The sequence below is a fragment of the Cupressus sempervirens genome, chromosome 10 (assembly GCF_028749045.1).
Source record: "Cupressus sempervirens isolate cs-2001-9-10 chromosome 10, ASM2874904v1, whole genome shotgun sequence".
Classification (NCBI taxonomy): domain Eukaryota; kingdom Viridiplantae; phylum Streptophyta; class Pinopsida; order Cupressales; family Cupressaceae; genus Cupressus; species Cupressus sempervirens.
In genome coordinates, this window is record NC_143127.1 from 775451975 (window position 1) to 775468104 (window position 16130).

Below are 16130 nucleotides of genomic sequence, written 5' to 3' on the forward strand. Positions count from 1 at the left end.
TATAATTATAGAGGCTTAGTTATATAGTTTTGTTTGAAAGAAAAGATACATTTATTAATGTTATAATTATAATTTCTAATTTATTAATTTAGAAATTTGTAATTCAACTATCTTTTTGAGAGGATTGATTAGACCTTTTATATGATTCAAATTTGGTCATATGGTTCAGTTTATATGGAAGCAATTTTATAGTAGGGAAAATTTTAATTCTTTTGAAAAATTGAAACCTTAGTAATTATAATACTTTGAAAGGAAGAAAATCTAGAACCCTGTTTGTAAATCAAATCTTTGTGATTTTAAAACCAAATGAACTATGATAATACTTGTTAAATTTCTTGATGAGATGTATGTTGCATTTCCTATTGGGTTTTGGGTTTGACTTAGTACGTTGACCAATTAGGATGTTTACTTGAGGCTTGGGGAGTTTTGATCTACAATGATGTTTTGTGTATTTGATCACAATCTTTTATACCTGACCATTGCGATGTATTCACATATTTATATGATGAGTTTTGATTAGATTTTTGTTGGTGCTTTCTAGTTGCTTGTATAGAACTAAGGTGGTTATAGTGATTTATCTATAGGTTCTTTCCAATTGCTTGCATAGGACTGAGGTGAATATTGTAATTTATGTTTAGGTACTTTCCAATTGCTCATATAGGACTGAGGTGAAAATTGTGATTTTATGAGTTGTATTTTTCATGAGCTTAGGGTAGGTAATCTATGTGTATATTGGGAAGTGGCTTGCAATGGAAGTCGGAGCCCTGAATAGGCTGCCTACGTAACCCATTTTAAGTTGTTTTAATAAGTGATAACATTTCATTTAATGGGTTTAAAATGAATCAATAAGAGTTAGTGTTTTTCCTCACCCATGCCTCGAGTGCTAGTATAGGCTAGGATCAGAGTAGAGAGGATGCTTGGATGTGACCTTGCTCAATTAGTATGCCTTGTCTATACAAAAGGATACTAGTGCCACATAGAGACACTAGGGGGTTGGAGTCTAGAGAGGCTGCCAGGGTAACCTTAGAGTTGGCCCATGCGATGACACTTTCCCACTTACATAGTATATTTTCTATGTTTCTTTGTTTCCTCTAGGTTTAGATATTACTTGTGTCTTAGTACCTTTGAGATAGATTGCTATCATGATTTCCTTGACCTAGATGTCAGTTATGACTTATGGATTGATATCCGTATGGGACTTGAGATTATCTCATTAGCATTGTGGGAGTAGGCCATTTAGGTTCCATGAGGTGGGGTGGTAGTGTTCCTTATACCATTGAGATCCAACAATTAGATGTCATTGTTGGATGTACTTGTTCAATTGTTCCTTTCTTTCTGATCTTGTATTTCTATTGGATGGTAATATTCTATTGTACTATATTTGATTACCAAAGATCTTATGAGATGATGTATTTATTCATACTTTATATTTTTTTTCTTTTCATACCATGTGACTTGAACATACATTATAGTTATGTCAAGTGGCATCATATGTAATTGTATACTTTTATTGGATTCGTACTTTTTGTTTATCTATAATGTGGATTTTTTGTGTATCATATATAGTTGATGTAGGAGCATCTTGCATGGAAAAATTATTGAAAAAAAAAAATGGAAAAAAAAATTGTGGAGGAGAGAGAAAGTGACAAAAATTAGAGGAGAAATCATAAAAAAATAAAAAAAGGGAAAAAGGAGAAAAGAAAGGAAAAGAGGATTTCTATTTTCAAGGTGCATAGGTGGCATAATAGAAAAAAAATAAAAATAAATGGTTGTCATTTCATTTATCAAGGTGTGTGGGTAGAATTCTAGAAAGTTATGAATATTGTAGAAAGTTGTGGATATTGTAGAAGGTTGTGGAAGTTGTAGAAGGTTGTGGAGGAATTCTAGAAGCTTGTGGATAAGTCATGCATGGGGTGGTAAGTGCCTATTAAAGCAAGGCATATGAGAATTTCTAATCAAGCTTGGAGAAGCTTGAGAAGTGGAAGCTTGAGAACGAGAAGCTCGAGGAGTAGAAGCTTGAGAAGTAGAAGTAGTGGAAGGTGAAGCTTGGAAAGCTTGGAAGGCTTCAAGGTGTGAAAGAGAAGGCGGAAGTGAAGAGTGATTTTTCCTGAGTCTGTGGATAGAGCGCCGAATGTGAGGCAGTTTACAGTAGGATTGTGATGGAGTTGTAAGTGTGTAGACAAAGCGCCGAATGTGAGGCAGTTTACACTTGGATCTTGGATTAGGTTTGTTTGAAGAGATAGTGGCTACGGTTTAGAAACAAGGAGGTTGTTTGGTGGCTTGCGAGCACAAGTTGAGATCTCAGAGGTTTCTACCAGAGTGTGGATCTGGACTAGCTTAGGCTTGGATTGGATCTTGAGAGATCTTGGAGAAATGTTATTGTAATTGCTATTGGATTTTCAAGTTTAATAAAATTGCTTGGGAAGTATTTTGTTATCTCTTTGTCTTCATATTGTTGCATTCTTGGTTGTGAGTTGGTAAGGGTGGTGTGGTCCTTTGTCAGTGGTATCAGAGTAGTACTTCATCAATAGTATTCATAAAAAAATTAATATATATGTGATTCAATGTCATGGGACCCTTAAGTGATGTAATCTATTTATGGATGGTTGTATGTATGTGAGTTATTACTTCTTCTTTGTTATCCCTTGTTGTTTAATCTTTAAAAAAAATGTTTGCCAAACTTAGTGAAACTTTTAAAGGTTAATTTCTTTTGGGTTCCCTAGCAAGGAGTTACAGGGGACACTTGCAAAAGAAAACATAAAAAAATGAACAAATCACACTATCATTGCAATTTGACCCCAAATGTTGTAGTGAAATTTTTATTAGAGATAGGATTATAATGAAAAATCTATGATCAACTAATTGAGATAGGACATATATATAACAAACTTACTACTATTACAATATGAAATATCAATGATAGGAGGGAAAATAGATTTACTAGTGTGTTTGACCCTAAACAGTAATACCCATTATTTTTCATTTACTTCCATCAATTGGTGCCTTGCCATAATCATGTTGTCTAGGGTTCCAATCCTATAACTTTCCTTGGAGCTAGGTTCATAACTAGGATGCTAGATGCAAACATTCATATTAGATGTAGGAATATTTTTCCCATAGGAACCTGCCACCAATTGACCCCAAACCTTAGATCTTTACCAAATCCATCCTTTGAATCAACCTCCACCTATTCTTCACCTAAAACATAAGCTTTGGGACATAAGGAATGTTTCCCAATTTGTACTATCATCCTCTCATTATCATATGTCATGAGGCCTAAAGAAGTATTTTTGAAACCTCAATCCATCTAGGTGCACCTATTTATTATGTTTTTATTCTTCTATACATTTGAGTCCTTTAATTAATGAGGTTACATAACTATAGTTGTGTCCCCTTTAATTATTTCATTCAAAGATCATTTTCTGTATACATAGGCCCTATTACCATATGCGATCTATTTCACATGCTTCCTCTTTCATGGCCCATTTTGGTTCACTTTTTTTAAATATCAAAATTGACCCTCGATTAAAATTTGAGTTGTTTTTCGCTTAAATTTTTCCTTGACAATGGTGACTTGAGATTAGTAGGTTGTAGATTTTACAACCTTGTCATTAGGATTTTCCCTTATCATGCTAACTTTAGCTCAAATTTGAATTGGAGATGGGTACTATGATTTTAAGTGATCTACTGTATATCTTAATCCAACCTCCTTCAAACTTTGAGCTCCAATGACTCAAAGAGGTAACAAAAAATGTTGCATCTACTATTTTGGATAGCAAAGGAAGATATCAATCAAGAAAGCACTCAAAGGATCAATCATCCAAAAATTGTTCAAGAAAATTCAAACATTAATCTCTTCTACCTTATCTTTGTACAATAAAACTACAACTTTCAAAATCATTGCTTATCTAATTGAAAGCTAAAAGAATTGAAGTTCAACAAAAATTTTAGAAAAAAAAACTCTAATAACGATAATACCACAAACAAATTTTTTTTTAATAGGGGAAACAACTAAGTAGTTGCCCAGGATAACTTGACACACATATACTTCCTAATTCGTATATCAAAATTTGTTAATTTTTTTAGTGAACCTTTTTAAGTGAGTGAAGAACTTAAAGCTAACCTTTTGGCTTTCCCACATTTACAGGGATCTTTGTAGAACTCATAGAGTTCAAGGTGGTCTAAAAGTGTCATTTTAAAATGTTCACATGATACCCACCACTAAGATCCCCCAATAGTTGCTCACCCAAAAGATAACACTTTTTGCACAAATGGACCAATCAACAACCAAGAAAACTAAAAAATGATCAACTACCAGTACATGTGTAATCAACTATTAGTACATGTGGGATCATTTTTTGGAACTTTTTTTGGTAGTAATTTGGGGGAAAAGGTAGCAATAATTGGAAGGGTAGACATGAGGGCAATAGATACATGAGCAACAACTAACTCATTTTCCACTATCTACTTAAAACCAAAAAGATTTATTGAAGAGAAAAAAACATGAAGACTTTGAATCCCTAATGACATTCTTACAAAAGGAAGATCTCTACATTACCAAATTAGTTTTATTTCTTTCCCTATAAGTCTCTAAGATTTGACTAAAACAACTGTGGAAAGCATGTTTAAGGTTGCTTGATTCTCATTTAGGTTAATAAGATACGCAACGATGTTTATGAAAAATGCCTCTTTTTTTTTGGTTATTCAAAAATGTGATCTATCTAATTTAGAATATTCTATAGAATGTGTGCCTCTCAATATGGTTATCTAGCGAGAAATTTATTTTTTCATCCACTTTGACCAATTATTGAATTACTACCATCATCCTCCAAACTTTTGTTTTATTATTTAATGAACTAAAGATACATTTATAGAAAAAGCATGTAGTTGAGTAACATTGTTGCATAAGGGTGTGGTCCCATTGAGGGGGACTTCCTAAAAAAAATCAACGGGTACTCTCAAGATTTTTTAAGATTAATTTAAAGTGGGAAGTCTCATTAATTTTGTATTGGAGTTATTCTTAAAAAGTTTAAGCCCCATAATTTATGGAAGGGAGTGGTCTCATGATTTCTTTTTCAACATATTCAATTCACTTACTAAATAAATAATTATGTTTAAAAAAATTATTGATAAAAAATAAAAATTGGTATATGATTGACAAGTGGCACAAGAAAAGCCTAAGCTGGTGGGGCAATTTCTAGCCCCCCATCTTTTCTGCCCACTTAAATTTGCACCCTAAAAAGTGGACATAGCTACATTTGAGGAGAAGATTCCAATTAATCCCGTAGCAAACTTTTTTTTTGGCTTCATAGGATCACCCCATTGGCCCTCTCATGGGACTGCACCCTAATTGTTGTTTATTGTTATAAACTAACCACTGGTTTGATAATTATTAAACAATGTAATATTCTTTGAGTTGTATTAAATTTAAATAATTTATTTTCATAGAATGTTGATATTTTTATAAGGAGATAAATTTTATATTATTTTTATTAAGTTATATATAAAAGATTAGCTTTTTATCATAGATATACACTAATAATAATTATAGTTTTAATGAAAAATATACCATTGCTAGTACTTAATCATCTCCTTACATTGACACTATAATTAGGGTTTAATGAATTAGGCCAAGTTCAAAATTTAATTAGGTTATTGGGTTTGCAAGTTTTGATTGTAGATCTAATATGCTTGTCATATACGTGCCTTAACTAACTATTGTGCTTACTAAAATATACTACTATAAGTTTGGAAAGATGCATGACAAAGCACGAAAAAAAGAGGAAAAGCATCCTCTTTTCTACATATTGTGTATGTTGGGATATAATTTCTATTTGAAAAGTTGTTTGACACTTTAATATCATGGGCAGATCTATATTTTTGTCATGTGGGCAGACCTATATTTTTGCCATGTTGCCAAACACATATACAGTGCGAGCTTCAACACTTTGTAGAAAATTGTGCATGTTAGCAAAATGCCTCAAAACCTCTGCATCACAGAATAATTACTAAGGAAAAATTTGCATCATTAATGTAATGCATTAAATCATGGCACCTTTCTAATAGTTGCGGATGTGACAATAAATGCGACCTTAGCACCTTACTATTTTTTGTACCATTTTCCACAATTTAAAAATAAAATTACCCTTGCCAAAAATCAAACCAACCAATAGTAAATTAGAATTAAAATGACAAAGAAATATTTTTTAAATATTGTGCAATTTTAGGTTATGTCAATTGATCTAATTTAAAGTATTTATGACCCACCAAGAAACCATTAGTTCCCTGGCATATGACAGGTACTAATAAGTGATTTGTTTGCTTCAGAATATTGTGCGGATTACTTGACGCTTCAAATGATTTTCTAATGAACAGGACGCTCTTGGTGGCGGCATTTCTGTGCATGATTCTTGGTTTTTCTTTTCGAATATGTTTGATAAATTTTGTAATTTTTTAAGATAATCATTTAGTTATTTCTGAATTCGACTGGTTTTTTTAAAAATCGCTGTTCCGATTTACAATCCAGATCCATTACAATATATATAAAATGAAATTTTTAAAAATTTGAGTTATTCCTTAAGATAGCTCAATGAACTTAACATAAGAAAGGAGGTGAGTGGAATTTTTATTCTACAACTCTTTTGAAGTTTCAGTTATCTTTTGATTGGATACATCAACTGTTAGATGCATTGATTGATTGATTGCATGCGGTGAGCAAGGTTTGAAGGGCGTGTTCCAAATGAGACTGGGTTTTAACTTGTGGAAAGTAAGATCTGATGGGCATATGTTGTGGGTGATACAAATTTGAAGGAATTTGGGTTTCTTTTGCCTTGCTTTTTGTCAAATGAAGATGAAGAAGAATCTAATTGTGTTAATATCAAAGTAGAGAGAGTTTCCAATGGTGAAGCTGGATCCATATCCTGTTTGCCTATACCATTGCAAGGATGGCCACAGACATTTGCAAGATCAATGGACATCGATGCAAGCTCACTATCCTTGCATGGGATGGGGCTCTTGGGAAGCTATGGTTTAGAACAGGACAGCTTGATCTCTTCTTCAATTCAACAATACCAGCAGGAGGTATTCAAGTGTGTATTTGAAGGAGCCTCTTTTGATTCAAAGTAGGACATATTTAGAGGAATGTTGCGAGAGTGGTGTTTCTCTGACTATTCAGGGTTCAGGGTATGGATCTCTGATTGCAGTTCTTTCATCCGAGCTTCCATTAATGGCATCAATGTTCTTGCAGGTTTGTACATGACCACCTGATTAATTCTGTTTTGATAGGGCTTCTATAATTGCAAATGCCAAAAATCACAATTTGTATTTTTCCCATGTGTTACATATGGACTTTGTTGTGTGTGTATATATGTATATATACAATGAAATAGAAGACCTTATGTAGTCCTTGTTTTGACATTAATTTCTACGGTTTTTCTAGTTGCATTTGCTTAGCATTTCATACAGAACATTTGAATGACCGATACGGGCTACTACAATGTTGTCAAATTTATCTTGTTCTCAGATTGCTTTTGTTTTCTTGTTGCAATATTGTGGAGAATTTGAAAACAAGACCGAGACAGGCAAACAAGACTGAGGCAATCTATTTAAAAACTAGACATCAACAAAAGTTATCTTAAAGAGTTTTTGGTAGATTCTATGGAACAAATTGCCCTGAGGATATTAAAAACTTGAAAGTCATCTCACCTTGTTATCTGTGGGAGTAACAACTTGTATTTAAGCCTAAGGTAATTCTACCGTGTGCCCTTAACACTTTGTGTGGCATTTAAAACAGTATGTACAGTACACAGATAAACTAGCAATCCGGTTTAGGGTTTCTGTTTCAACACTGCTAGCTTTGGGATTCACTATTGATAAGATTGAAATATTAACCTCTCAATCCTTATAATTGCCTTTATTTGAGGTGTTCCATTCACACTTTCTCTGGAATTTCAAACAGCCTACAGCCAATTAAAAAAACTTGTATGATTGCTTATTTTATCAGTGCCCTCAAATTATTTCACTACTGATGGAATGAACTGATAAGTCCCCAACCCCCTATATTTATCTTAATTTCATTAGTCTCACATCATTTACACATTGTGCTTGGTGTTAAAAATAGGCCACACCAAACGAAACCTCTGCTGCCAAATCGCTCATTCCACTAAAACTATTTCAATTTTCTAAGAACAATTTTACTATGTGATATGACATTGATGGTTTTTGACTCCAGTGCTGATAATGAAATGGTAAGAGTCAGAAGATTCCTAATTTTGTTATTGAAATTCATGAGTACCACACCAAGTAAAGCCCTTGTGAAGTTTCAAATTGATTTATCAATGTCAACTCAGTTGTGTATGAATATGGGGGCTCAATTTGCTTTTTTTTTACCAAGAGAAAGAAAAGATGAACAGTGATTTTAGTACTTTGGTATTCAATTAGGAGTTTTTGAGTTATTCTTTTTTTCACAAGTTTCCTACTTTTACCCTTTGAGCTGATTTTGATGCTTTTCATGCTTTAACAGGGATTGGGATTCTGTCAACGCCATATGCACTCTTCAATGGAGGCTGGATGGGAATCAGCATTCTATTTTTTTTTGCATTGATGTGTTGCTACAGTGGAATTCTTCTTAAGCGTTGCATGGATGTGAATACGTAAATTCGCAGCTATCCAGACATAGCACACAGCTTTTAGGCGGACTGGAAGAATCATTGTAGCCACACTGCTGTATTTGGAACTCTATTCTTTTGCGGTGGAATTTCTGATACTAGAGGGGGACAATTTGGCCCAACTTTTCCCCAAAATGGTTATGAGCCTAGCAGGAAAAAGCTTAAATGCTTATCAGTCGTTTGTTATCCTTGGAGCTCTGGTTATTTTAGCTACACTATGGCTACGAAATCTGAGTCTACTATCATATATCTCAGCAGGTGGTGTTGTTGCATCTATTGTTGTGGTTCTGGCAGTTGCTTGGGTTGGTGTGTTTGATGGGGTTGGATTTCACCACCATCATGGCAATTTGTGGAATCTGAATGGATTGCCCACTGTTAATGGATTATATGCATCCTGTTATTCTGGTCATGCTGTTTTTCCCAACATCTATTCCTCAATGAAAGACCGTCGACAGTTTTCTTCAGTAAGTTTAACCTTTTGATTACTTAGCTCTGCCTTAATTTTAGTTTTTGGCATCGTGCTTGTTATTGCTTCTGGTTTTGATCTTGTGTTTGTTCACGTCAGCATTTGGGATCACACTCAGTGATCCATCATCAGAGCAGTAGATGCTAGATGTTTTTGTTCTACGCCATCCTTTTGATTGTGCTCTGTGATCCCTCATCAGATGGTAGATGGTAGATGTGTATTTGTTTACATCTGACATTTCGAATTACGCACTACAATGCATCATCAGGATGGTAGATGGTAGATGTGTGTTTGTTTATATTAAGATTTTGGATTACACTATGTAGCCTAAAACATTTTGATTACTTAGGCTCTGCCTCAATTGAAGATTTTAATGCAATGCTTGTTATTGCTTCTGATTTTGATCTCATGTTGGTTTATATCAACATTTTGGATCACACTTTGTCATCCATCATCAAAATAGTAGACGTTAGATGCGTATGTTTATGATCCTTTCCCATAATATTCTGTGATCCACTATGTTACCGGATTCGCACCCTGGAGCTTGGGTCCGGGTCCGAATTCATTCGGGTCCGGATTCGAGCCCAGGTCCGCGACGGGTCTGGGCAGGGTCTGCATTTTGGCTTGCGGGTCCTCCAAGGTCCGTGCTCTGACCCAGGAGGACCTGCAGGTCAAAATGTGGACCCTGTCCGGACCCGTCGCAGACCTGGGTGAATCTAGGCAGACCCGCAGTAGGTGGGGCCAAAAAGTGGCCCAAAAAAGCATTAAAATTATGTTTTTTTCATTATTTTTTTTGCCAAACCCTAAAGTAAGGCCTATTAGATGCATTTCATTCATCTAATCTCTTATTTGCTTTGTCATTTTGCTCTCTCATTTTGGTGTGGCCATTTTGCAAGTTTGAAGAGAAGGTTGTAGAGATTGTTTGTGGAGTCTCAAATCCTTCAAATAATTAGTGTTGAGTGTTCCAGGTATGCATTTGATCCTTCCTTTTGCTTCTTTCATAGTTTGTTTTTAGTTTTTAAATTTTTTAAATTTATTGTTCTAAATTTTTATCAAGTTTTGTATAAGTTTTGAAATATTTTTTAAAAAAAAATTTCATACATTGCAAGAATTCAAGAATGAGTAGTCAGGGTTGAGTGGGTGGGGTGGGATCCCAAAGATTTAAAATTGATAAAGGCTCTCCTTTGTGGAAGTATACAACAAGAATTGAGCAATGTGCTAGTGGGGGAGGGTATATATGGAAATGCAATTTTTGCCAAAACTAATATAGAAGCTCCTATTTCCGGGTTAAACATCATTTGATAGGTCCACCAGGTCAAAGGATTTCCATGTGTGAGGGGACCCCAGAGGGAGGTAAAAAAGGGTTGCCAGCTCCTCAAGTAGCAGGCATGTTAAAAGAACAAGAAGAGGCTAATAGGTTAGTGTCAAAGGCAAAAAAAATATAAGTCAAAGCAAATACCACCAACACCACCCTCTCAAACAATTAGTAAACCACATCCCTTCCTACCTACCCCATCTATGGATGAAGATGAAATAGAAACACCAACCTCCCACAAGAGAGGCCCATTAGATATGGCATTTGAAAATGACAAGAGAGAAATTGCTGACATAAAGGTTGGGTGTTGCCTCATTACAAATGGTGTCTCATTCAATTTAGTGAGATCCCCTTATTGGAGAGAGATGGTGAAAGCAATAAATGATGCACCTCATGGTTACCAATCCCCTGGATATGAAAAGTTGAGAACCACCATATTGCATAAGGAGAGAAAGAATGTAGAAAACCTCCTCAAACCAATAAGAGATTCTTGGATCCAAACGGGGGTGAGCATTATCTCTGATGGATGGAAAGATTGCAAAAACCATCCATTAATAAATGTGACTGTTGTTTGCCCCAAGGGGGCAATGTTTTTGAAGGTGGTTGATTGTGAAGGGCAAGTAAAGGATGCAAATTTTATTGCCCAACTTCTAATTGAATCCATAGAGTCCGTGGGAGTTGACAATGTTGTCCAAGTAATAATGGACAATGCTAAAGTTTGTAAGGCTGTAGGTGCTTTAGTAGAAGCACGATATGAGCATATCTTTTGGACACCATGCACTATCCACACCTTGAACTTGGTGATGAAAATAATGAGTAGGCAAATTGAATGGATGAAAAATGTGTATGAGGAGGGTGAGCAGATCCAAATGTTTGTGACAAACCACCATATGTCATAAGAAATTTTTAGAACTTTCTCCCGCTTGGAATTATTGAAGTTAAATTTTAAACTTTATTTAGCTTCATTTATCATGTTAATTTTTGTGTCATACTTTACAAAATTTAATACATATTCTTAAATTTTTGTGTTACCAACTTATCATATTAACTTACAATTTGAATTAACATGGTAATAGGTTGCTGAAATAAGGTTTGCTTCACACACAATCATCCTTAGATGACTTGTGAGGGTGAAAGAGGCATTGGGTCAAATGGTTATTAGCAACAAATGGGGTGGATGGAAGCAAGCTAATACAGAAAAGGCCAAAACTATAAAGGATTTGATCTTGAGTGATAATTTTTGGAATAGGGTGGAATATGCATTAGAATTCACTGAGCCCATCATGTCTATGCTTCAGTATGCTGACACGGATGAGCCTTGTTTGGGGAACATATATGATGCCATGGACTTTATGCTAGAAAGAATGAAATCAGTAAGTTTAAATTTTTATACAATACTTCATCCTTGTTTATTGAGAGATTTTGATTTTTGATTTTAATTAAGTTATTAACACTACATCAAGACAACTTACATTTACATCATTTGACATCCCAGGTCATTCAGAGGAGAGAGCAGAATTCTAATACCTTGTACACTAAGGTGGAGAAAATTGCTCTACATCATTGGAACAAGATGACCACACCTTTACACCTCTTGGCATATGCACTTTCTCCTAGATATTATAGCAGTGAGATACTTGCTATTCCTGGTAGAGTGGCACCATATAGAGATCCTGAAGTTGCTACTAGGTATAAAAGGGCACTTAACAGGCTCTTTAGTGATCCTGATGTGGCATCAAATGTTAGGAGAGAGTTTGTTGATTTTGTCTCAAGAAAAAATGTAGAGCATGATGCAATTAATGACCAAAGTAAATTGGATTCCATTGGATGATGGTACTTACATGGGGAAAGTTACATGTATCTCCAACCTCTTGCCATTAAGATCTTGTCACAAGTATGTATTTAAGTTTTTTTTCCTTTTCTTATGGCCACTTAGCTTGTTGAATTAGCACTCTTAAATTCTTATTGTATTGTAAAATTACTTAGCTAATTTTTAAAAATTTGTTGGTTGTCTCTCTAAGTTGCAAGCTCTTCTGCTGCTAAGCGGAATTGGAGTACATACTCCTTCATCCACTCAGTGAAGCGTAACTGGTTGGGTTCAAAGAAAGCAGATGACTTGGTATTTATTCACAACAACTAGCGCCTCTTATCACGCAAGGATCCAGGATATAAGAAGGGACTAGAGAAGTTGTGAGATGTACTACCCGAGACTTCTAACTTAGATATGACTATCCAAGATATATCTAGAATTGCCTTGCTAGATGTTGAGGAGGATGAGGAGGAGGATGTGGCTACATCTGGGGCTAGTGGAACCGGTTTGGGTTCCAATGATGTGGAAAATGTCAATGATATAGATGAGGATGAAGCCATTGATCCTTCATATTTTGATGACCCATTTGACCCTTGAAGGGCATTTGCATCTTTGATAGACTATGTTTAAACATTTGTCATTGACTCATTGAGTCATTTATGATTTATCACTATGTTTCACAGTTTCAAACTTTATTAAATCATAATTTATTATCTATCAATCTGATGAAGTAGTCAATGTTTTAAAATTCCATTTTGCATTTTAGTAATTCAATGTATGATTTTATTTACAACATTAGCATAGATTAATGAGTGAGTATTTAATGTTTATCTTTGACATTTGGCATTGATCAATAATCAAGTAACATTGATATATTCATACTATGGAATGACTTAGTTTTACTTTTACAACTATATGAGTTTATATTTTTTTTGCATATATATATATATATATCTACACACACACACACACACACTAACGAACCCACCCACAAACCCAAATGGGAAAAAAAAATTGCCCAAACCCCAAACCCAAACCCGTCCTCGAACCAGAATCGGCAACTTAGGTGATCCACCATCAAGATGGTAGATGATAAGTATATATTTTATTAGATCATAGTTTTGAATCACACTACGTGATCCATCATCAAGATGGTAGATGTTAGATTTATATTTGTTTACATCTAGCATTTTGAATCACATTCTGTGATGCGTCACCAGGATGGCAGATGCTAGATGTGTGTTTGTTTATATAAGGATTTCAGATTACACTCTACAACCTCAAACCTTTTGATTACTTAGGCTCTGCCTTAATTGAAGATTTTGACGTAGTGCTTGTTATTACTTCTAGTTTCAATCTTGTGTTTGTTTACATCAACATTTTGGATCACACGCTGTGATTCATCATCAGAGTGGTAGATGTTAGATGTCTATGTTTATGTGATCCTTTCAGATCATACTTTGTGATCCACCATCAGGATGGTAGATGCATATTTTATGACATCAATGTTCTGAATCAAACTATGTGATCTCTCATCAGGATGGTAGATGCTAGATGTGTATTTTTTTACATCTGACATTTTGAATCACACACTGTGATGCATCATCAGGATGGTAGATGTGTGTTTGTTTGCATTAAGATTTAGGATTACAATTTGTAGCCTACTACAAATTCTGATGCAAACAAACACACAATCAAAAGTAGAAGCAATAACTAGCGCTATCATGAATTGTGGAAAACTAATATCTCTGATTCTCATGTATCAAAGTCGAATAAATAATATACTGGTTTTAAAATAAAACAGTTCTGATAGATGGTTTTTGTGTGACAGGTGCTGATTTTGTGCTTTATAGTGTGCACATTTTTATATGGAAGCATTGTAGTTTTGGGATATCTAATGTTTGGCAGAGAGTTGCTATCACAAGTAACACTGAATCTCCTAAGAAGGAAACTGGCTTCAAAAGTGGCAATCTTTACAACACTTATTAATCCGTTTTATAAATATGCATTGACACTTACTCCATTGTCTATAGCCTTGCAAGAATTGTTGCCTCCATCAAAAGCCTCACCGAAAACAATACTTCTGTTATGGAGCACATGCATCAAAACCTTGCTGTTGGCTAGCACAGTTGTTGTAGCACTTGTTGTACCATTTTTTGGTTACCTAATGGCATTGATTGGCTCTTTATTCAGCTGTTTAGTTTCTTTTATTCTCCCATTTTTATGCTACTTGAAGATTTTTGGGGCAAGGGTTTAGTATCTGCCAAAGGCATGATACTATTGCATTCATCGAATGCAAATTTTCAATTAGATTAACCAATCATATCAAATAATTTAAAAGTTTATATGGAATTTACAATGTTTATATCTATTTTTTATTTTTCCTTATTTTATAAATGACATTTTATCCTCATTCTATTGGTCCATACTATTTTTGGTAGGGAGAAAAATCAATTTTCCATAACAAAAATACTCATTGTTTTTCAACAAAAATGATGTCATGCATTAATGATAGATTTATCTTTTTCACAATTGTGACAAATTAATTAGAGTTTCCAAAAAGTAATCATTTTATCTTTCCCCTCACTACCTAAGACATAAATGCATGTCTAATCAATAATAACTAAATCATTTTTCTTACCAAAGATTTTAAATGTATCAATCTATTATTTTTAACATCATATGAGTTTTAGTTTATTTAAAATCTAAAAACTAAGTATCATATCATTTTAAAATACATTTATTTAATTTTTTCTTCATATTAATTTTAACGTATTTTATTCTAATTTTAAAATTAATTTTTTATTCTAAATTTTAATTAAATTAATAAATAACAAAAGTATATTTTTAAGAATATAATTATTTGATAATTTTTTACAAAAGTTATTTATAAATTTTGTTAAAATAAAATTTTAAATTTAGTTTTTAATGTTTTATATTTTCTATTTTAAATATATTTATTAGTTTTACATTGTCCCTTACTTTTGTCAATCGTAAAATGCTAACTTTTTTCACACTATGTTTAACTAGCTATTTTTTTCAATCTTATTTTAATTCTTTTTCACATTTTAAATTTTTTAAAACTAATATTGTTCTTCAAACTTACTAACTCTTTTGTTGGTTTGGATCAAGTAGTCAACAATTTATTTTTAAAAATTTAATATTTGAATTTATATTGGAAAAGGTAGAAACAAATAGTTCATTGATTTAACTCAAAATTATAATTGTTATTTAAATATTTCTTAAAATAACATAATCCTTAATTTTTTTAAAAAAAATTCTCTTCCAACTATCTCTATTCCCTGTCCCTATAATAAGATGCCATTCTCTCTCTTTTAAATATCTGCATATCCTTCATTTCTATCTATACATATATATTATCATTATCTCTCTTTTCAATCTATCTTCATATATATATAAATCTCCATTTTCCTTCTTTTCTAACTATTACAACTAATATATCTCTTTAAACTCTCTCTTCATATATTTTACTCTCTAATTTCCTTCCTTCCTAACTATTGGCAGGAACTTTGATGCAATGCGTCTCTTGTTCATATCATCTTGGTTGTGGCCTTCATAACAGTTGTTATAGGAACCTACTTTTCTGTGAAAAATATCATAGATAATATATAATGATCTTGGCTATCTTAGTGCAACCAAGATGTTATTGTTGACATTCCAGGCATTTTGCTTGCTCTGAGACCTCATTATTTTAACTTTTTTGGACATGTTTAATGATTCTTTTGTAAATAGATGTTGCTAGGCTTTCTCTTGAATCTTCATTTCTTTAAAATTATAAAAGTTTGTAAATACTTTGCATTTTACAATGACTTTTTGTCTAGTTCTTGATGGAACCCATTTTAACTTCCCAAC

The 16130-nt window shown here is 33.5% G+C and overlaps 1 pseudogene; it reads left to right on the plus strand.

The window, feature by feature from the left end:
* The window catches only part of LOC149536168 (amino acid transporter AVT1I-like), a 47804-nt pseudogene extending 31914 nt beyond the window's left edge, over nt 1–15890 (plus strand).
* The last annotated feature ends 240 nt before the right edge of the window (nt 15891–16130 follow it).